Source organism: Hyperolius riggenbachi, chromosome 3 (assembly GCF_040937935.1).
Source record: "Hyperolius riggenbachi isolate aHypRig1 chromosome 3, aHypRig1.pri, whole genome shotgun sequence".
NCBI lineage: Eukaryota > Metazoa > Chordata > Amphibia > Anura > Hyperoliidae > Hyperolius > Hyperolius riggenbachi.
In genome coordinates this window covers 169727666-169750537 of record NC_090648.1, presented here as the reverse complement: position 1 = coordinate 169750537, position 22872 = coordinate 169727666, and the positions used below count along the sequence as shown (strand labels likewise).

The following is a 22872-nucleotide window of genomic DNA, read 5'->3' as shown; positions in this document are numbered from 1 at the left end:
CGAATGAAATAAACAATTGTATCTATCTTCCTTCTCCTAAAAATGACTTAAGATATTCCACACTTTTATTTTAGGTTTAAATCTACTTTTTACGTTTTAACTGTTTTACGGTTTTTGCTCAATGACACATTCATTGAAGTATGCCAGAGCTAAAATCTATAAACTATTGATCCTTTTCATCTCTTTCCTGCTCTCAGAAGCCATTTTCTGCTAGGAAAGTGTTTTATAGTTGGAATTTTTTATCAGTATGGGTCACACTGTAGTCACTTCCTGTCTGAATCAGGACTGAGTCAGCCACTTACATATCTGATATTTAACTCTTTCAGGTAGAGAAAGAAAAAAAAGGAACACAGCATAGTTATTTGTGTGCCTGGCACTGTACATACCCATGTCTATCTCATCATGTCACATGTCACCTCGGGTATCCTTTAAAGCCATGGTTTCTACACACAGACAACTTTTAGCATGCACCACAACCTGCCCATTCTGTCCATAATGTACAACCAACCAGCTTCGCAGATCAGTTTGCATTTATAGTTATTACGTCTTTTTACTGCCCCATTATTTTCTTCAGGACTTTACAGGGAAAACAGAACTCCCCACATCACCTCCTGTCCCCACAGCAGCTCATAATTTCCTGCCCCTGCCTGTGCCATGCAGATACACACTAGCTTATGCCTCAGCTGCAGGAGATAACTGGAGAGTCACAGAAAACACATGCAACAGCAGAAAAGACACACACTGCACAGAACTCGTGTTCCTAATGATCGCTGAATCCCAGAATACCAGGGAAAAGATCAAGCCATGTAGCCACTTAGCTGCCCAGTTCATCGCTTTAATATATTTTTCACCAACATTTATGCTAACGGATATGCCATCTGGCATATTCCACATAGGCCATTCATAACAATGCCTTGTATAATTTCCTGCAGTTACTCCTTTTTGTGTACAACCGTTGCAGCTTCATTTCAATTGTCGTTAAAGGTCAAGTCCACTAAAACGGGGAGAGATCAGTGCTGAGTGGATGACAGTATGTAAAAGCTCACACTGTATAATACATCCAGTCCTAGCAACAGCCATGCCTTTATTTGCAGATTTTTTTTAATTTTTTTTTAACAGTACTTAGTTTCTTACTTCAAAATACAACAGAAATAGCAAATATGTACAGAACAAGTTCCATGGACCTTGCATATATTTTCTACAACACAACTTGTGCGAGAAACCTTTGGACTGTGTATAATTGTCCCATATAATTTCTAAGTACTTTTTCCCTATCCTTTCCTATCATTAAGCTCTCATTTGCTTATCGGCGTCTCAGTTAAATGCGTGAAAACACCAATGTAAAGGTAATAATATACCTTAGGATTCTGACCTCTGTACTGTGCTGCCAAATCCTGAACTGCTTGTATAAAGCCACGTTCACAGTTAGGAGTTGGAGTGCATTGTAACAGCCGCTTTGTAAGACGGCCTACGGCACTGCAATGCACCACCTATGCAACGTACACAGTGTGGTGGGTGCATTGCGGTATAACGGGTTGTGGCAGCTTACACCCCCCCACTCCAATTATAAACCAGCCATCACTGAAAAGGGGCAGACACACAACCAATATTAAATGGCCAATGATTGACCAATTCTACCACTTCCATGTAGTATGACGGCCGACTGATTGTGAATACTATAAAAAGATTGTGCAGGTCAATCTCTCATGAGAGTGGTAAAATTGGTCAATGATTGGCAAATCAAAATTGGATGTGTGTACACAACTTAAAGGGGCACTATGGCGAAAAATTGTAAAATGTAAAATATATGCAAACATATACTGGTCCTTCTCAAAAAATTAGCATATTGTGATAAAGTTCATTATTTTCTGTAATGTACTGATAAACATTAGACTTTCATATATTTTACATTCATTACTGTTAAGCTTGGAGGTGTAATCTCCACAGTCAGCATACAACACATAAGCTGACGTGAAGGAGGTACACACACCAGCACAAGGGATCAGGATATCCCCAGTTTAGTGGAGGAGAGGACTGACTCCAATAGGAGATTGTGGTGCACAGAGCCGGTGCAGATCCGAACAGCCACAAACAACACTTTCGTAATAACGTCTCAGCGCAAAGTAGCGCTGAGCGCATAAACCAGGACTGAGGAGATCAGGACAGGTAGACAGAATGAACGCTTGCTAGCTAGCGATTACTTAGCGACAGCAAGCGTCCAAAACCAGACAGACTGGAATGAGGCAGCCAATGCGTTGCGGCGATGGCGTGCCTCACAAAGACAGGACAGGAGAGACAGGAAATAGCAGGATCAAGATAGATGAACGTAACACAGATAAATACACAATAAGTATGTTTTCCTAGCGTATTACAATTACAGCTATCAATGAAACTATTCGTAACGTCTGACTAACATATGTATATATCGGCAATGAACCGATATATGACATAAGCAGGAACTCTGACTAAGACTGGAGTAATACAGGGAACAGGACTCAGAAGGATTCGCTATCTCTTCGCAGAGATGAACGCAATCCACAAACAGGACCAGGAACAGGATAACTAGCTCAGCGTGCTGGAACGCTGACTAACGGAACACAGGATATAAACAGTTCGTGTACGTATATATCAGCGACACTGATGTATCAACGTAACACGAATTCAAGGAAAATAACAAAATGCGCAAGTATGCGTATATATTGGCGATGAACCAATATATGACACAAGACAAGCAAGTAACAACTTCTAGAACAAGAGCAGAACTAGGAGAACTCGCTGACCCCTTCGCAGGAGTCAGCGCAGTCCACACGGACCAGGAACGAGGTGGGGCACGAGCAGAGTAACAGATAGAATCTGAGACTATGGTAGCCCATGAGACATTGCAGGAAGCAGTTCTTTATACTGAGGTCATCCAATGGGAGCAGACCTGCAGATTCCCACACAAGTGAATGGTAATTAATCACAGGCTGATAGCAGGAAAAGGCAGACAATGATATGCAGCCTGCAGGAAAGGGACTGCCCCTCCACTGCAGCAGACAATGTTTGTTTACACAAGAGCATGTTAAACTGTCATTAATTTCAGAGTGACTGCAGATGGAATCAGCAACTAGTTTAAGTGCAAACCAAACTATGCAAGAAAATGCATGTAATGACATCAGAACTGCTTGGGTTACAATACCACTGCAGCCAGCAGTAAACGCTGCAGACATGATCATAACATTACCCCCCCCCCTTAAAAGCGGATACCAGACGCTTTTCGAAACTGAAATTCCCAACAAAACAATCTGACTGATAATTCACGATGACCGGGACAGCCCGGCAAGACCAAATTCCAGAATCAGTCCCCACAAGACTGGACCCATCAGAACCAGAACCTACAGAACCATGCCCGTCAGCACCACAAGCCTCAGTGTGATACCCATCAGAACCACGACTTCCAGAGAAAAGCCCCCAGAAACTCTCTGAGCGATACCCACCGCCTTCCCGGGACTGTCCAAAAACGCCAAAGCCTTTGCAATGCCCACCGGAACTGTCCCCACCAACACACAACCCACCGTTGAACCAGTCCAAGGTACCAGGACAAGTTTCCTCAGAGATCTCCCAGAACACTTGGAAGCTCCAAAGAGATCCCCACAGGTCAGAACGCCCCTTAGGCTCACATGGAGAACCATCAAGAACCCCTATGGAACCCAGGGCAACTCTAGAGTCAGGGTCACAAGGACAAACATCAAGATCAGGGTTTTTAGGGACCAGAACCATCTCCGGGCATGCAGGCCAACCGGCAACATCAGAACATGTCTCCACTAGGGAAGCGTGTGAGCACGCCAACACAGACACACTTGGGCACTCTGGCATACGAAGCACATCTGGGCACACCGGCACAAGAGAGACTTCTGGGCATGTCAAGGAACTGCAAACCTCAAAGTCAGTCAAGGTAGGACCGAAACCAGGACTGGGCAAAAAAAAATCATCATGACTAGACTTCACAGTTACTGGATTCTCACTAAAAAATGCAGGATCAGACTTAGATGTCTCTGATTCCAGCAAAGTTATTAACAAATCATGTTCAGGGGCATTTACAAGACAGGACAAATCTTCTGATGTATGCACCGAACTAGACAGGGTTCCCATAACTTCTTCTGGACTAGACAGAGACTCATCAAATACACTGGATTGGAGCTCATGAAGGGCTGCAAAACAAGTCAGTAGTGCAGCAATCCCCACTGAACTAGGCAAAACTGAGTAACTCACTGGACAGGAAGGGGACTCAGGAACTTCTGCCACACCGGCCAGAGAACCAGAATTTTCCAGGATACAGGGCTGGGTTTCAGAAACACTCATTAACCCGGACTGAAATTCTGAGATTTCTATTATTTTTTCCAGCGAGTCAGAATTATCCATGTTACAGGGCAAGACTTTTGAAACATTCAGAGGACAGGGCTGGAGTTCCTCGGCTGTTACAACACTGGAGAGGGACTCAACAACATTGGTTAAATCAGACTGTGTACAGGGCAAGGTATCTGACACACTTGCTGACGAGGACAATATTTCAATGGCTTCTGCTTCGCTGGGCAGAAATTCATCAAGTTTTATTAGAGCAGACTGTAATTCCAAAACAGCTGCTAGACAAGTGAATATTACTGCAACACCAACTGAGGTAAGCAGTGCCTCAGACTGTTCTGCTAGAGGGTTTGAAGTATCCAAAGTACTGGGTGAAGCATAAGACTCTGTGACCACAGCTTCACTGGACAGGATCACCGAACAGTCCACACTGCAGGGCAAAACCATGGAAGCACCTGCTGGACAGCATAATGATTCTGTGACCTGAGTTTCATTGGAGAGATCTACTGCACAATTCATGGTACAGGGCAAGTTCACTGGAACATTTTCTGAACACGGTAATAATTCTGCGATTTCGGACTCACATAGCAGACGCTCTGAGTTATTCATGAAACTAGAGTGAGGTGTAGAAACAGGAAGATCAAAACACAATGTTTGCGCATCTAAATCACCAAAAATTGTGAAATTGGAAAATTCAGATGCTGGGGTTCTGAGATTTCTGGACAGGATTGCTGGGACTCAGAAACTGATGTAGTGCATCTATTGGCATCTGCTGGATCAGACAGGAGTTGAACTTTATTAACACAGGTAATTTCTGCAGAAGTGTTTGCAGAGACAGGCAAGATTTTTCTGGTGTCTGTTTCACTGAACAAAGACTCATGAGTACTGGCTAGGCTGGACTCAAAAGTCAGCAGGACCTCTGGGTCCTCTGCTGAGAAATTTGTGCAGGGCAAGATTAAGGAAGTATTAGTAATTTCTGTCTTACTGGGAAGTAACACTGAGTTATCCATGGTACAGGGTGGAATTACAGGAACTTCAATTTCACACAAAAGGAGCTCTGAATCACTCGCTGAATCAGCCAAAGGTGCTGAAGCAGGCGAGTCCTCAGGAACTGAGGAAGTGGAACAATCTCCACTTGACGGTGTGTCTTCCCTGGTATCAACTGATTGAATCGCATAAAAATCGTCCAGAATCATTCTCCACACATCGATCAATGGAGCCACAAAGTCATACCCACACACACCAGTTTTTATTAGGTTATAGGCAGACTTAATGCCCTTGATAAAACACAGTGGACCAACACCAGCAGCTGACATGGCACCCCAGACCATCATTGACTGTGGGTACCTCACACTGGACTTCAGGCATTTTGGCATTTCCCTCTCCCCAGTCTTCCAGTTTCTGGTTCAAAAGTGGCTTGACCTGGGGAATGCGGCACCTGTAGCCCATTTCCTGCACACGGTGGCTCTGGATGTTTCTACTCCACTCAGTCCACTGCTTCCGCAGGTCCCCCAAGGTCTGGAATCGGTCCTTCTCCACAATCTTCCTCAGGGTCCGGTCACCTCTTCTCGTTGTGCAGCGTTTTCTGCCACACTTTTTTCCTTCCCACTGAGGTGTCTTGATGCAGCACTCTGGGAACAGCCTATTCATTCAGAAATGTCTTTCTGTGTCTTACCCTCTTGCTTGAGGGTGTCAATGATGGCCTTCTGGACAGCAGTCAGGTCGGCAGTCTTACCCATGATTGCGGTTTTGAGTAATGAACCAGGCTGGGAGTTTTTAAAAGCCTCAGGAATCTTTTGCAGGTGTTTAGAGTTAATTAGTTGATTCAGATGATTAGGTTAATAGCTCGTTTAGAGAACCTTTTCGTGATATGCTAATTTTTTGAGATAGGAATTTGGGGTTTTCATGAGCTGTATGCCAAAATCATCAATATTAAAACAATAAAAGGCTTGAATACTTCAGTTGTGTGTAATGAATCTAAAATATATGAAAGTCTAATGTTTATCAGTACATTACCGAAAATAATGAACTTTATCACAATGTGCTAATTTTTTTGAGAAGGACCTGTACAAATAAGAAGTACTTTTTTCCAGAGTAAAATGAGCCTTACATTACTCTTCTTCTATGTTGCTGTCATTTACAGTAGGTAGCAGAAATCTGACAGAAGTGACATGTTTTGGACTAGTCCATCTCTTCATAGGGGATTCTCAGGGATTTATTTATTTTAAAAAGCACTTAGTGAATGGCAGTTGCTCCGTCCAACTGCCCAAAAACTGTGTAGTAAGCAGGGAAGCTGGCCAGCATCATTGTTTAAATCCTTTTTAGGCAGGGCCGGCGCTACCATTAAGGCAAAGGAGGCAGCTGCCCCAGGGCCCCAGAGCTTGTAGGGGCCCCCAGTGGCTACAAGAGGAAAAAAAAATTTTCAAAATCGGCCTTATAGTTTTTGAGAAAATCGATTTAAAAGTTTCAAAGGAAAAAAAAACACATTTAAAAACCTGCCGACTTTAATGGTTAATAGCAAATCCACCTTAAATGCTAGAAACCCTAAATTTGCAGGGTATGTTAAGGAGATCATTAGGAATAAGAGGAAAAAACAATTTTTCAAAAAGACCTTATAGTTTTTGAGAAAATCGATTTTAACGTTTCGAAGGAAAAAAAGTATACTTTTAAATGCGGTAAATGTCACTTTTAGTAGCAAACCTAACGGTAGTGTAATTTTACATGCATCAAACGAAAGCGCAATAAATTTCCTGATGGGGTTTCCAGGGGGTCTATATGCAGCCGCAGCGCTTTGGCCAGGGATCGCTATACAGCCGCAATATGGCTGTATGAAGATCCCTGGCATGTTTTCCTATTTTCCCCCCAAATTTTTTTTTTATGTTTAGAGTGTGGAAATTTAAAAAAAAAATTGTGGGGTCCCCCCTCCTGAAACTTTTTAACCCCTTGTCCCCCATGCAGGCTGGGATAGCCAGAATGTGGAGCTCCGACCGATTGGGGCTTCACACCCTGACTATACCAGCTGCAAAAAAGGTCTCTTAATGCCGATTTTTGTTCCGGGGTATATGTTGGGGGGGCCCCCCAGGTTTATTTTGCCCTGGGGCCCCATTGTTGCTTAAACCGGCCCTGTTTTTAGGGACTATCTTTATAAAGAATAAAAGCCTTGCTGAGAATCCCCTATGAAGAGATGGACTAGTCAAAAACCTGTCACTTCTTGTCAGATTTCTACTACCTACTGTAAGTAACAGCAACATAGGAGAAAAGTAATTTATGGCTCATTTTACTCTGGAAAAAAACAACTTATTTGTATATGTTTGCACATGTTACAATTGTAACTATAAATGTTACAATTTTTCACCATAGCGCCCCTTTAAATGAGAAGCAAAGTCTTTAGCTGGGCATACTTGCAACTCTACCTTTTGTTTATCATTGGTCATAGATGCTTGAAAATGTTCTGTCTTTTTTGGAAGTTAGAATTGTGCAATTGTCTTCAGTGAGTGATTCATACATGTAATGAAAACAGTGTGCATGCCATCAGTGTGCATGCCATCTGTGTGCAAGCCATCTGTGTGCATGCGTACTGGTATTCAGTGTACCCGGGAGGATGGATATGTCACTTGCAGCACAATTTTTCATTGACTGTTTGTTCAACTGACACAATACTTTGTTTACATCTTGTTGTACAATAGATTGCCCTACAACCTCATAAATGCTTTAATTGCGCTGATGCTAATAACCTGTTAGATTTTTGTATTTACTGTGTATGGCCAGATAAACTGTTTGTGGTGTGAGACTAAAGGTGCCCACTAATTATATAATTTTTGTTGTCCAATCTTACGATTTCTGTATATGAGGGACTAAACAGTGCCCAGGCTATTTTTTACAATTAAGGCCACTGCAGCTTTAAGGCCTTGCTGCAGGGCCGTACAAATCAGCACACAAGTGATCCCCCCCCTTTTCTGCCCACCAACAGAGCTTGATGTTGGTGGGCTATGATTGCTCCCAGGATGTTTATTTTTTTTTTGTAAATATTTATTTCTTTTGTCTAATAAATGTCCTCTTTTTTATCATTTTTATTCCAGTCCCTCCTCCCTCCACCAACCAATCAGAGCGATCAGCTGTCATAGGCTTCAGCCTATGACAGCGAATCGCTTCCCTGCTGCCCCAGGGGGACAGCCGTTATGACACGGCTGTCCCCAGTACAGCGCTGCAGTAGATCGCAGCGCTGTACAGAGTAAATAGACAGTGGTTTCATCGTCCAACAGTCTCCTTGAGGTGATCGCCGCTGGGAGGCTGATGAGGGTTAAGCCTCCTGCCCCTAGCACTTCACGCCAATCAGCGTGGGGCGGTCGGCAAGTAGTTAAGGTATATTCATTCAGTTTACCTTACTACTACATAGATTTGGTGAAAGTTTGTATCATTAGTGGGCACTATTATGCCTGAACTGTAATATGTGCCTGCTGCTTCCTTCCTCACAAAGGACCTGGGCACACTGTCGCATTGCTCAGCTGATGTCACTCACACAAGTCCAATGGCGATTCTGACACTTCAGGGAACCGACTGGACAGCCTGCTTCATATACTGCCTGGTGCAGCATCCCCAGAGGTGGCCTATGAAAATAATGTATAATAACGCTAACATTTCAATTGTGCTTTTCTCCTGTCAGACCCAAAGCACTTGAGAGCTGCTGCTGCAAAGGGCATGATCAGTAGGCCAACCTGCAATGTTAGAATCATGCCCAAGGACTCCTTCCTGAATAAATACTGTCTTCAGGATTCAAACCCTGGTCTCCTATATCAAGAGGCCTAGGGTTTTACAAATGAAGTTTACATATATAGAGCAGTGTCTAATGTGCATGCCATCTGCTTATGTACTATGTATTATGAGTGTTTGCATTTACTGAGTGTACGTTTAATGTACTACAACATTTATGCCATTTCAGGTGGCCTCCCAGCCTTCTTCCTGTTTGAATTCACCCTGTACTATTTTACACAATATACTTTATTTTTTACAGATAAATCAAGCTGGTATATCCTTGAAAGATATTTTATTTTTACATGCGTGGAAAAGAATTATGAGTTCCTGGTCACTATCTTAATGCTGTCAGCCATGCTTCAGAACGGGATGTGCTAAGCAAACAAGCCAACTCCCAGGGGCTCCTTGGAAACAATATTGTGTAGGCTTGGCTGAATTGTGTATTAATTCCAGCATCTGAAAGGTTAAATGCTTCAGGAACCAAAGATGTCCCTGGAGAGTTTACTGTAGTTCCACACCCTAGTTTCAATTCTGTAAAAGAAATTGAATTGGAGGAATTGTAACCATAGTCTACAAGCCTCCAGCCTGCAATTCTCAGGTTAGATATTATCTTTATGCAGAGAGAGCCCAGTCTTTGCAGTGAGACGCATGAAGATTATACAGAACAGCACATGTAAAAACCCTACATGCAGCAGAGTTGAATTTACAATCTACTTACAACAGCTTACAGTCTTAATGTTGTGCCTGGTGATCTGTCAATCAATGTCATAATTACCTAGGATACTGCAAATGCTCCTTACCAAGTAATTGTATTTAACAGTATTTTAAAACACAGGACAGTAATATGTTTTGCAATGCGATTTGATGGAACAAAACAAAAATTGGATTATAGAACACTAGACAAATGAGAGGTAGGGAGAAACAAGGTACAAGACTTTGGCTGTCAGATGATGTAGTTAGCAAGAACACTGCAGAGCAGCAGCAAAAACAACTACCCCCGCCCCCCTCTATAAATTCCAGTAATTTTGTGGTATGGTCAACATTACAGGAAACTAATCCTTGGTGAATACAACCTAGATCTTTAGTGGGGCACGAAAAGAGCATACTAAAGTCAAACACAAAGTAGGACAGTGCTCCTCTTGCTAAAGACCTCATCAATATCACAGAGACCTTTCTGTCTTCTGCTTTGGAACCAATTTCATCATTTCCACCTGTGACAGTTCTATGATAAATGACACTTCCCAGAGAAGACAGCGTTCCAACATACAGTACAACTATATATGCTCTACCCTTGGGAAGGACTGAATGTCTTCACAAATTTAGTCTGAAAGAAACTGGCTGCTGCATATTTCTAAATGTCACTTAATTAATTAATCATATCACAAAGGTTATAAGGTGTAGCTCATGTGGTCACCATGAAACATAATAAATGTGGCATCCTACATAGCACTGCCAGACAATTTGTGCTCTCACGCCAATACACAAAACAAAGCCCCATACTGACATTAGGAGATTGTCACCCAAACCAATTTATGGTTTACCTGGGATGTAATTTTTGAATATGCCTCAACAGAATCAATTTTATTTTCCAAGTACGTCAGAGGACATGCCCAGAATTGTTTTTGGTACAAACAAGCATTGGCATTTAGTGAAATGTTTACATTGTGAACATAGTGCAGCGCAGCAGACTCACATTTACTGACAGTGAGGATTTTGGATGGAGTGAAAGTGCAGGGATAAAGGGACTCAGTGGCTGAGGGGGGCGTAGGGGTATGGGTGCCAGAGTTCAGAAGCACAGCTTGGGGAAAGAAGGAATACTTGTGCCTGGAGGATCTGGTGGGGATGGTTCTGTAGCAAACCTGCCTGATGATCCACTTCAGGAGATCTGTGTGGCTGTGTTGGATGTACTTGGCTGATTACCTTTATATTCCCCCACAGAGGACAGTCTCACACTTTGTTTATCCTTTTCATTCCCCTAGAAAAGAAAACGATGAATGCTTGGCTTAGCCAAGCTATCCTGTTTGATCAACCATCATTGTCAGAGGACAGTTGTTTTGTGTTGAGTTAATATTGTCAATCATGCTTACATTTGATACTCCCATGATAACAACATTGGAGTGTTATAAGGAAAGCAATGTGATTAGTGTCTTCTGCAGGCCCCAATTCTCTTTTACCTCGCATGTAGCAATCACAGAAGTATGACTGTTTAAATGCTCTTCACTAGACTTAGTGCTGTTCCCTCACCAACAAAATGTTCACCTCCTGTGTACCTGAAAAGTCACCAGAGCTTATGTCATGAGAGCTCCTGTAACACAGCCCCATTCATTGCAGCAGCTCCTGGCATTGGTGGTGTGCCCAGAACTGCTTATCATGGCCTACTGCCACTGTCAATCAGGCACAGGGGTGAACAAACAGTATTGAAGCCAAGAGCCATAAGAGTACTCTAGCAGTTCAGATGATATTGTCGTAGACCTTTAGGCATGGAGGACATGAGGAGTGTGAGGAGGAGACTAAAAAGGATCCAAACTTTGTACAGGCTAAGGTACATAAATATCTAGGAACCAAGAGGAATGGTCCAGTCTTTCATCCTCAACTATAATCTTGTCTGGAACTACCTTATGTATGGATACCTTTGTAAGGGGACACTGGGTCTTTTTAAAATAGAACATAAGTTTCTCTTCCACAAAAATCCAAACATAAGAAATTAAATGCTGATTTAGGAAAAGTTCGGTAAAGCTGTGCAAAACATTTCTTTACACCTCTTATGCAATTTTATGCAATCGGAACCATCAGCGTTTCATCAACAAAGACTTACAAACAGGGACGGATCTGTAAGCGGGTATCTTGCCACAGGCGCAGTTTGTTGAATTCTTAAAAAGGCGGCAAAATGTGGATGGGGAATGGAAGTTTAGGCGCCAAAACCTGACCTTGCCCCAGGCGCAACTTGGTCTAGATCCGTTCCTGCTTACAACCATACAGGGTCTCAGAGTCCAGCTTACATTCAGCTGCTTGAGGGCGTGTCTTTTGGCAATGCATGGTATGGATTTCCATGCTTCTAAGGAAAACATGGGTGTGGGAAGTAGTGTTACAAGACTAGGTTTTGGTGAAGGGAAACTAAAAGGAAATAATAAAAAATATGAACACTGAGAAAAGCATCTTTGCCTTGTTAAGGGCTCTTCTCCACTGAAAATTGTCATCCCCATCACTGTTATTTTCTTCATTTAAAACAAGCATATATTTTGCCTCAATTTTCATTGGCTGTTGAAAAACTAATAGGGCTTGATTCACAAAAGCGTGCTAACAGTTAGCACGCTAGTGAAAAGCCCCTTATCATGCCTAAACTCAGTTTAGGCGTGATAAGTTTAGGCGTGATAAGTTTAGGCGTGGTAACTATAGCACCAACTGGGTTAGCACCGCAATGCACAGCTGATCAAAAGTTTTGCGCTAGCAAAGTCTGGTGCGCGCGAAACGTTGCAGAGTTTAATGGCGCTGCTTTGCGCGCAGGACTTTGCGCGCGAACTAAACTTATCTAAACTTATCACGCCTAAACTTTTCACCAGCATGGTGCAATGGTTATCACGCCTAAAGTCTTTTAGGCGTGATAACTTGGTTATCACCGCTTTGTGAATCGAGCCCATAGAGTTAATCGCAAATGCATAAAAAATGCAGCATGCAGTACATTTGTGATTTACCAAAACTCGAAGCGCACAGGTGGAAAAAGGGCACCATAATTAACATGTTGATTGTGTTGCCCTTGTGATCGGCAAATCCGAAAATGCAATCGGAAATTTGCCCAAAGGAAAAGTGTGCTTAATCTGTTTTAAAGAGGATTTCTCTAGGGTCTTTTGGAGGCTGCATGCTGCCTCATTGCAGTAGTGGTCTAGCTTCCTAAAGTACCTTCTCTGAGGGCATGTAGTGCATGCTGCCAATCATCCCCTCACCCCCTATTTTCAGTCAGGGGTTGTGGCCTACTACTGCCACTCATCCTCCCTCATTGTTTTCTATGGGAAGGGATCCGTCACTTGCCCTCTGTTCCACCGTAGATCAAAGGATAAAGCATAGAAGATTGTGGGAGAGGACATGCCTAGGCTGCCAATCAACCTCCCTTCTGTACTAAGCAATAGAGGGGGAGGGGTCAGGAGATAGGTGTAGCATCAGAGGAACCAGGCACCCAGGGAAGCAGTGATGAGCCTGACAGTCTGCGTGGAAATATGGCCAGATGGCCACTGGTATTTATTTTGTTGGAAGAAGTCAGGGATAGGCTCTTAGCATTTGGGAAAGTAAGGAGGTGGCAAGAATCCAAGGAAGGGATACAAGTTCTTGGAATTTAACTTTAAGAAGTTACTGCTGAGCTTCTGAATGTGTGTTGGATTCATTTAATCCCTTCACCAAAACTTGGTTGTTCCCAATAGAATGCCTGGTTATATGAATTAACTGGACTAGACAGATACTGTAAGAGCAGAAACATTGTTCTAAAAGAATCTAATCTAATTTCCATCAGATTTTTTCTGGAATCTAATTGATATCAAGGAGCCAATGTGGGAAAGAATTTATCAGCATCTGATTGATTACCGATCAGCGAGTAATCTGTGTATGGTTAACTTAACCCTGTATAAACTAGCTGCATACTTGTTGTAAGTGGGCGTGGTCAGAAATATCTAAAGCCCAAAGATTGCCATGACATCCAGCCAGCTGGCAGCTTTCGCCAATATCTTTACAGGAGCACTTTAAGTAAAGTTTTGCGTCAAAAAAGTTATCTGGCTTTGCCAATTCTGTACAAAGAACACTTTAAAAAAAATAAAGTTATTTTTGTATGCAACCTGAACCCCGAGCAGGCAAAAACCCACAAAAGTAATTACTGTCAGCATTTCGACCACAGATCTACTTTGTGATGTGATGTGTCAGTAGGTCTTCACTTTACTGTTTGACAAATGAAAAGAGATTCGGCGTTCTGTCTGTACATTTAGCTGTGAGTCCAAACTTAGCAGCCTCGCTTGCACAAATGTGCCCTGCTGATATTAAAGGAATCTGGTGATGGATGGAAAATATGTTTCCTTCTGCTTAGCTGGAGGAGAAAGGTTTGTCCATTTGTTCGCTCGGAAGATACAAGCTTCTTTTTATTTTTTTCCAGATTGAGCACTTGAGTACAATTCACTTGCATCCATTTTCAAACTCCTGCCCCCACCCGCAGGCATATTCCAGCCATCTCTTCTTTCCATACCTCCCTCAGTCCTCCTTTTTCATTCTTTCTGTTACCCAGGCAACAGCTATCTTACTTGTGTGGATCCCTCGCGCCTCTTTCTCCTGTTATCTTTCTCTTTTTTCCCCTTTCATCTATCTCCACATCTCTTCCTACATTTAAAGCTCTCTGTCTTTGTCTCTTCTTACTTTAATCTCCTTCGCCTTCTGTTTTTCCATCCAGCACACACGGCTTTAAATACACAATCCAACACAAGCCCGGTATAATGCCTTTCCTAGGGAGTGTGGACAGAGAAACACAGAAACAGTGTCCAGTTTATTTTGGGCACTCATTGTTAATTTCCTTTTTTCTTTCCTTTTTAACAAGGGTTATAATATCCTGTATCTCTGCATACTGTGTCCACAAAAGCTCTGTCATCTGAACTAATCTCAAGATCAAATAAACCAAGGAGCTTTTTCCATTTTAAAAGGAAATATTAAAAAGTGCAATTGTAACATATAAGGCTGTGCCAACGAAATACTTATTATTTACAAGGGATGTTGAATGGCTTCAATGGCGATGATGTTTGGAGAAGACATGGTCATATTATTGGGCCTTTATAGTGGTATGTGTACCCCAGGGGGTACTTCTGATGGTTCCAGGGGGTACTCAGGCTTGATATACTTAACCAAGAATAACACATTTAGAGTTTTAGAAAATTATAAATCTTATTTAAACAGCACCAAATTAGTATTTTAGCGTATTAAAAGCAATAGTAAATGCTTGAAAATTGTTCAGAACTAATTATCATATACTACGATCAAATATTTATTTGTCAAGGGGTACTTGAGATAATGTTTACTATGCTGGGGGTACTTGGTGTGTACAGGGTTTTAAAAGGGGTACCCACCAATAAAATGCTGAGAAACACATCAAGAGCAGAAAAACACAGGAGTTAACTTTATTACAAAACAATAATATTTGATTGATATTATTGCAGACTGGGCATTACAAAACTTTACTCATGTTTGAATTCCTCTATTTAATTTGTTTTATACATTTATAAAGGGCTGACACTGTCGTCTCACAACTGAATAGATCACGCAGTGCCCCTCAAAGTGGGACACAATCTACAACAGTTCAGGGCAAATTATGTGGTGAACCGAATAAACTTAGCACTAGGTTTCTGGATTGTGAGAAGAAACTTCAACAGCAAGAGTAAACCAGTGGCAAATAAACTCCAAGCAATTAGTGTACTATGTACAGGGGTACCTCAAGCCATTTTGTCACTCCAGGCGACAAAACCTGTGGCGCCCCCCACCCCCATGGCACCCCCATAAAAATAATCGTAATGCGGCAGCTTTTCACCAGGAAATAACCGTAATGCGGCAATGTTTCACCAGAAATTACAATTATTGCGGCAGCATTTCACCAGAAAATACATGTAAGAAAGAAAATACATGTAAGGAAGAAGGCACACAGGGGGACTGAGGGAGGCACAGGGGGAATGAATAAGGCACATGGGGAGGCACAGGGGACAGAAGGAGGCCTAGGATCAGAAAAAGTCACAAAGGTGGACAGAAGGAAGCACAAGGGGACAGATGGAGGCACACAGGGGGACAGAATGAGGCACAATGGGGGACAAATGGAGGCACAATGGGGGGCAGAATGAGACACAAAGGAGGACAGAAGAAGGCTCAGGAGGACAGAAGGAGGTGCACAGAGGGGCAGTGGGTGGTAAAGGGGGACAGAACAAGGCACAAAAGAGGACAGAGAGAGGCAGAGGGGAACTAAAGGAGGCACACATGGGGACAGAAGGAGGCCCAAATGGGACAGAAGGAGGCACAAAGGGGGACAGGAGGCACAAAGGGAGGACAGAAGACAGCAGAAGGGGATGTAAGGAGGCACAGGGAGACAGAAGAAGGCACAAAGGGGCACAGTAGGAGGCACAGGGGGACAGAGAAAGGCACATGGGACAGAGGTGGCGCATGGGGACTGAAGAGGCACATGGAGACAGAAGGAGGCCCAAAGGAAGACAGAAAGAGGCACAGGAGGACAGAAGGAGGCAGAGTGGGACTGAAGGAGAAACAGGGGTAAGGGGTAGCACAAGGATACAAATAAAGGCAAAGGGGGCATAAGGAGGCACAGGGGACAGAAGGAGGCACAAAGGGGCACAGAAGGAGGCAGAGGTGGCACAGGGGGACTGAAGGAGGCACATGGAGACAGAAGGAGGCACAAAGGGAGACAGAAGGACAAACAGGGGGTTGGACACAGAGGTGGCAGCTGCCTGCAACTTACGCTAAGTATATGCAGCAGAAGCAAGTAATAGAACTCCCATGGGGTGGGGCTTAGTCCAGGGGTGGGGCTTAATTTGGGGGGTTGGGGCTTAATCCAGCAACATGGCACCCCCCAGGAGCAATGGCACTCCAGGCAATGGCCTGTAGTGCCTATGCCTAGAGGCTCCCCTGACTATGTAGTCATTATTCCTATGACCATACCACTGTAAGTGAAGAGAGCAAGCCTGTCATCCAGCACCGCTATATTTTTTTTACGTGATGGCAGTTCATAAAGACAAAAATGTTGTTCAGTCGCTATTCAGTCATGTCCGACTCTTTGCGATCCCATGGATCATAGCACGAATCTTTACAATCCCCATGGACCACTGCATGCCAGACCTCTCTTTTCTCTACTGCCTCTCAAAGCTTTTCCAAGCTCATGTTTGTTGCGTCCATGATACCATACAGCCATCTTTCTCTGCTGTCCCCTCCTGTTTTTGCCCCAGATCCTTCCCAGCATCAGGGTCTTCTATAATGAATCCTGCCTTCCCATCGTGTGTCCAAACTATTTCATTTTCAGCATTGCTCCTTCCAAAGATCATTCAGGGTTAATTTCTTTAAGGATGCAGTCCAAGGGAGTCTCAAAAGTGTTCTCCAGCACCACAATTCAAAGGCGTCGATTATCTTACCGTAGCTATACGTAACTGTGACTTTACACCATTATGAATGTGTTAAATGACTTATTATTACCTATATATTGTAAATCAATAATAATGACTTATGTTTTCCATTGCCAAGTTTGAGTTTCATACAATTTCCAGATATATAATCATGGATGATCAATAAATATGAGACACAGTGCACATAATATTTTTTTAGAAACCAGCTCACAATTATAGAAAAACACAAAAGTTAGGTGTCAGCTGTTGTTAAGTAAGGAGTTGGTCTGTGAAGGGAAGTGACGCGGGTAGCGCCGATGCGGAGGAGGCGGGGGAGCGGCGCTGACAGACAGCGCATAGGTAAACATTGTGCTGGCGACACGCTGCGTGTCGCCAGCACTGCGGGGGGTATAGCAGCGGGCAGGGGGGACCTGGAGGCACACCATGGGGCAACGGAGGCTGGTCTTAGTGTGCACAACCAGCCTCTGTGCCCCAGTAACATAATTAAATCCCACCTCGGGTTCTCTTTAAGATTTTTTATTCTGACATTACCCTTCATAGGGGGTTCTCAGGGTTTTCTTTATTTTTAAAAGCACTTAGAGAATGGCAGTTGCTCCGTCCAACTGCCAAAAAAGTGTACAGCGATCTGGGAGGCTGGCCAGAAACTTCGTATAAATCTTTTTCAGGGAATGTCTTTATAAAGAATAAAGGCCATGCTGAGCATCCCCCATGAAGAGATGGACTAGCCCAAAACCTGTCGGTAATGTCAGATTTCTACTGCTTGCTGTAAGTGACGGCAACATAGGAGAAAAGTAATTTATGGATCATTTTACTCTGGGAGAAATGTACTTCTTATTTTTATTTGTTTTAAATTTTAACATTTTCTTAACAGTTCCGTTTTAAGCCACATACACACTAAAATAACTTGTCAACCGAAATGCGCTCCTGGCCAATCTGCACATTCTGCTTTAGGAGAAAGAAGGTGGGTGAAAGGGGGGTGAACAATACGTGAGCAGGAACAACAGATTGGAAGGAGCACTACAAGGGAGGCCAGTGAAGTTGGGGGGATACATGAACACATTGTAGACATCCCATATTTGCATATATACACCTTGTGTGTGTTTTGCACTTCCCTACAGGGCCAATCATTTTGATCTAGTGACTTCTGCAAGCCAATTGATAAACTTTGAATTACTTTCAGCCAGTTCATGAATCAAACTATGACTGGACAAAAAGTAAATGTTCTTATTGATCAGATGAGGTAGGACTGGCAGGAGCAGGGGGTCAATGGCTACATATCTTTGTACAACATCAAGTAGTAATAAATCAGCACGTGCAGCGATTTGAATGATTATATTATCTGATCAAAGAGTGAGTTTTGAAAAAAAAATGATTGACTTCCTTTCTGATGGATGTTGGCCAAGTGAATGTCAGATTAGCTATAGAGAGTGTGCACTTGCATGACTGCTGCACAGACACAAGACTAAGGCAGGTGTCACACTTGAAGGTTTCGCATGCCTTTCTCTGTGATGCAAAATTGCATGCAAACACGCATGTCATTCCCTATGGAGATTCACAGACACTCTAATGCAAAGTTCAAAGTTTCTCTGCTGCGGGGAGGGGGGAAGTCTCTATTGTTTTTTTTTTGCACACCGCATGAGATTCCCTAATGCCGACAGTCAGTTGCTGTCAGCTAGCAGTCGGCTAAGTGTGCCGAGACTGGTGTTTCCACAGACTCAAGTGTGACCCATGCCTTAGTTTGTGTGTGTGCAAGTATGGACAGATGTGAATGGTTGTATGCACATAGCAGAGCACTGCATAAGATGATCACATTAAGAAAGGAGTGGAGAGAATAATTAATAATAATAATCCAAACATTTGTATAGCGCTTTTCTCCTGTTGGACTCAAAGCGCTCAAGAGCTGCAGCCACTGGGACGCGCTCAGGAGGCCACCCTGGAGTGTTAGTGAGTCTTGCCTTGAACTCCTTACTGAATAGGTACTTGACCTAGCCAGGATTCGAACCCTGGTCTCCCATGTCAAAGGCAGTGCCCTTAACCAGTACAATATGCTGCAGACTGTTAATAAACCTCAATGCAGATTTATATAACAAACTATAAGTCTGTCTGTCTATCCATCTATCCCATTCCCCAAGCTGGTCATGTACCTTTCACCCAATGTTTATTATTTCAGAAAGGATGCATTACCTTGTAACTGTCATGCTGGATCTGCCAATAAAAGAAGTTTACTGTACATGTATATTGGAAAGCCGTTCTCATGGGGCAGACTGATCAGAGTCAATACAGTTATGGAAATGAAGGAAATGGCCTTTGATTCCAGGATCGATTTCTTGTCTTCCTGACAGTGTGGTTTCCATGGATGGAATTTTAGAAACTGACAAATATCATAAGTACTTCCATCTACTCAACATAATAAGAAGAAGAAGAAAAAGAAAAAAAGCAAGACTGAAAAGAGAAAAACATTTACTTCTGCACTTTTATCAGTTTTCACTGATCTGTCATGTTTTTCTGGGCCATAAAGCAAGTTAATGGGGAATTTCAGGCTCAGCCTAATGTCAATGTATATATATATATATATATATATATATATATATATATATATATATATATATACACATATATATATATATATATATATATATATATATACATACATACATATATATATATATATATATATACATACATATATATATATATACATATATATATATATATATATATATACACACATACATATATATATATATATATATATATATATATATATATATATAAAATTTTTATGTACCGCATAGATTTATGGCTTACATATAAGCTGGTTTCTTAAAGAATGATTTCCTCTTTGTCTCTGTCCTGGTGACACCCAGGATTCTGCTGTGAGTTAAATTCTGTGTTCCTGCTCCCTGACATACAGTACATTCTTCAAACATTCCCAATAGTTACAGCATCACTAATTTTTCAGCAAATTATAGGCAACACATATCAGAAAGCAACCAGTCAAATGTCACAGCTGGGATTCATGCCCCATAAATCGCAAGCCTTTATTACGCAGATGCCTTCGCAGTTCACAAACGTTACTGTAGTCCCAAACCTTACAGTGAACCTGAGGTGGGTTTGTGAAATCATATTAGGACACAGATCACGATCTGTATACAATCACCTGCCTCTGTGTCCTTTCAGTGTGCCTCCAGGCGCCCCCCCCCCCCCCCCCCCGGGCTCTGCTGTCCCCCATTATAAAAAGCGCCAGGCTAGTGACACACAGATTGTCGCTAGCCTGCTACTTCAGGCTGCCATTCACCGCCGCTCCCCCGCCTCCTGTATAGCGCGACTCTTCGCCTGTGTCCCTTCCCTCGCCGCCTCCATAAGCCGATTGGAGGATGGTTACAGAGGCGGTCAGGGAAGGGACACAGGCGGGAAGCCGCGCTATACAGGAGGTGGGGGAGTGGCGGTGAATGGCAGCCTGAAGTAAATAGCAGGCTAGCGACAATCTGCGTGTTGCTAGCCTGGTGCTTTTTATAATGGGGGACAGCATAGCCCGGGGGCACACTGAAAGGACACAGAGGCAGGTGATTGTATACAGAACTTGCCTCTGTGTCCTAATATGATTTCACAAACCCACCTCGGGTTCTCTTTAATGTAGTCCCTAGCACTGACTGACAGGAATGCCCCTCTGTTCCACCCTGGATTCTCCACTGAATGCTCACTTAAAGTGGTCTGAAACTCTGACATAACATTCAATAAAAATGTGTTTTCCTACATTTTATTACTCATACAGTTATCATATTTGCTTTTGTGCACAAGTAACATTCTCTTGTCTACAAATTACAAGATTCCAAAGTGTAGTTTATCTTGCCCTGAAAGCTGCCATTGCAATTTTTTCCAGCTGCTTTTTATTATATATTAAAATCTTCTAGTGAGCTGTTCTGAACTGTGTGTATGCTTGAAGCACAGAGAGCGTTTTCAGTTGTTTACACACAAATGTAATAACATTGGAATGTAAATAAAGATGCGGTTATCTCCAGTCTGGATGCGGATCTCAAGCTGAATAGCGGTTTCATGGCAGGACAAGGTGCTGTGTTTAACTGTTTCAATGATGTTCTGCTACACATTTTTTCTGGGATAGTAGCTTTAAAGTTGTAAGGAATCTTTTAGAGCAAAGTAGAATGCTGACTTTCAGACCACTTTAATCAGGAAAAGGGTTATGACCATTGACCATCCTTCGTTTTCCACCTATTTTTGTTGTTGCTGTTAGAAAGTGGTACTACACGGTAGAAGACAGACAGTAGCGGCGCTCTTATTTCCACTGTTTTATCATTGTAAATGCAGTCCAGCAGAGGCTGCGGCTATTTATAAAGTCTTTATACTGTTCACTTTTGACTTTGCTATCCCGAAGCAATCAATGGCAGTAGATGGGAGACAGCATTGATTTGTCCTTGCTAAATACTGACATTATTTCCATCTCTGCCCCATATTTTTTTATTCCTTCCTAGAAAAAAAATCAACTAATGCTTCACAATATTTTAGCTTTTAGTTTAAAGTTAGCTTCATGCTTTTTTGTAAACACAGGAAATATATACCTGGGTGTCAACAGTAGTGGTCTAAGGATGCCATTTTCCTGGCTTGGAATTAGATGGACTGTGAATGGCAACAATGAGGGGCTAAGAATATGTGGAAGAAAAAAAAATTCTATTATACCTACAACTGTCAAAGATTCAACTTCATCCCAATCAGTAGTTGATACCCCCTTTCCCATGAGAAATATTTACCTTTTCTCAAACAGATCATCAGGGGACGCTGTACGGCTGACATTGTGGTAAAATCCCTCCCACAGTGTGATGTCAGTACCTAGGGAGTGACATCACACCGTGGGAGCCTTGTTGCATTGTGGGAAATAACAGCTGTTTCCAACTGCCAAAAAAAGCAGCATCTGCTTCTACAAACATCACCTGCGAGCAGTAAAGATGTCCCCATTTGATAAATTTCAGAATGTAAATCAGGAAGAGGAAAGATGTTACAATGGGCAATCACTGACTAAATCATTTATAAATAATTATTGTTAAAATTAAGCACTTTTTTCATTACTTTATTTTCACGGCAGTTCCTCTTTAGGGCTGGTTCAGACGGACGTTCGGAGGAGTCGCGTTCGTTGACGTCGCGGCGGCGATGCGTCCGGGCTTTCAGCAGCGTTCACGTTGAAAGCTGAGAAAAATGTGTGGTGCAAAAAAAACAGGGCTGTGAAGTCGGTATGAAACCACCGACTCAGACTCAAACACCGACTCCAGGTACCCAAAATGGTTCCAACTCCTCGACTCCAACTCCTCAGTCTAATACTTACCAGGACTTTGGATTTGGTACAAAAAGTCGACTCTGACGCTTCCGTTTATAAAACCACCAACTCCAGGTACCCAAAATTGCTCCTAAGCTCAGCCAAAAATCCAACCTGTGTGCAGGTGTCCCCCAAACCTCTTAAAGATTCAGAAAGCCTCCCCACTGCGCACCGACAGTGATCCCGCTTTGATTTTCTATAGAAACAATATACATCTGTACAGCAATTAGCACTGGGGGAGGGAGGATGGTTATGGTTAGGCAATGAAAGAATATGAATATTGAGATAAAGAAACAGTAGCAAGGCAAAAGGGGTGCA

General features: G+C 42.6%; 1 protein-coding gene across 2 annotated transcripts in view; it reads right to left on the bottom strand.

The window, feature by feature from the left end:
- Positions 1-22872, bottom strand: part of ZNF710 (zinc finger protein 710) — a 163001-nt gene that overhangs the window by 93276 nt on the left and 46853 nt on the right. Inside the window, exon 1 of one of the 2 annotated variants that reach the window (XM_068272480.1) lies at positions 1359-1419. The exons of the other annotated variant lie outside the window; for it this stretch is intronic. The gene's annotated coding sequence lies outside the window, so the exon portion shown is untranslated. Of the gene's footprint in view, positions 1-1358; positions 1420-22872 lie in introns of those variants that run through there. 2 annotated transcript variants of the gene reach the window in all.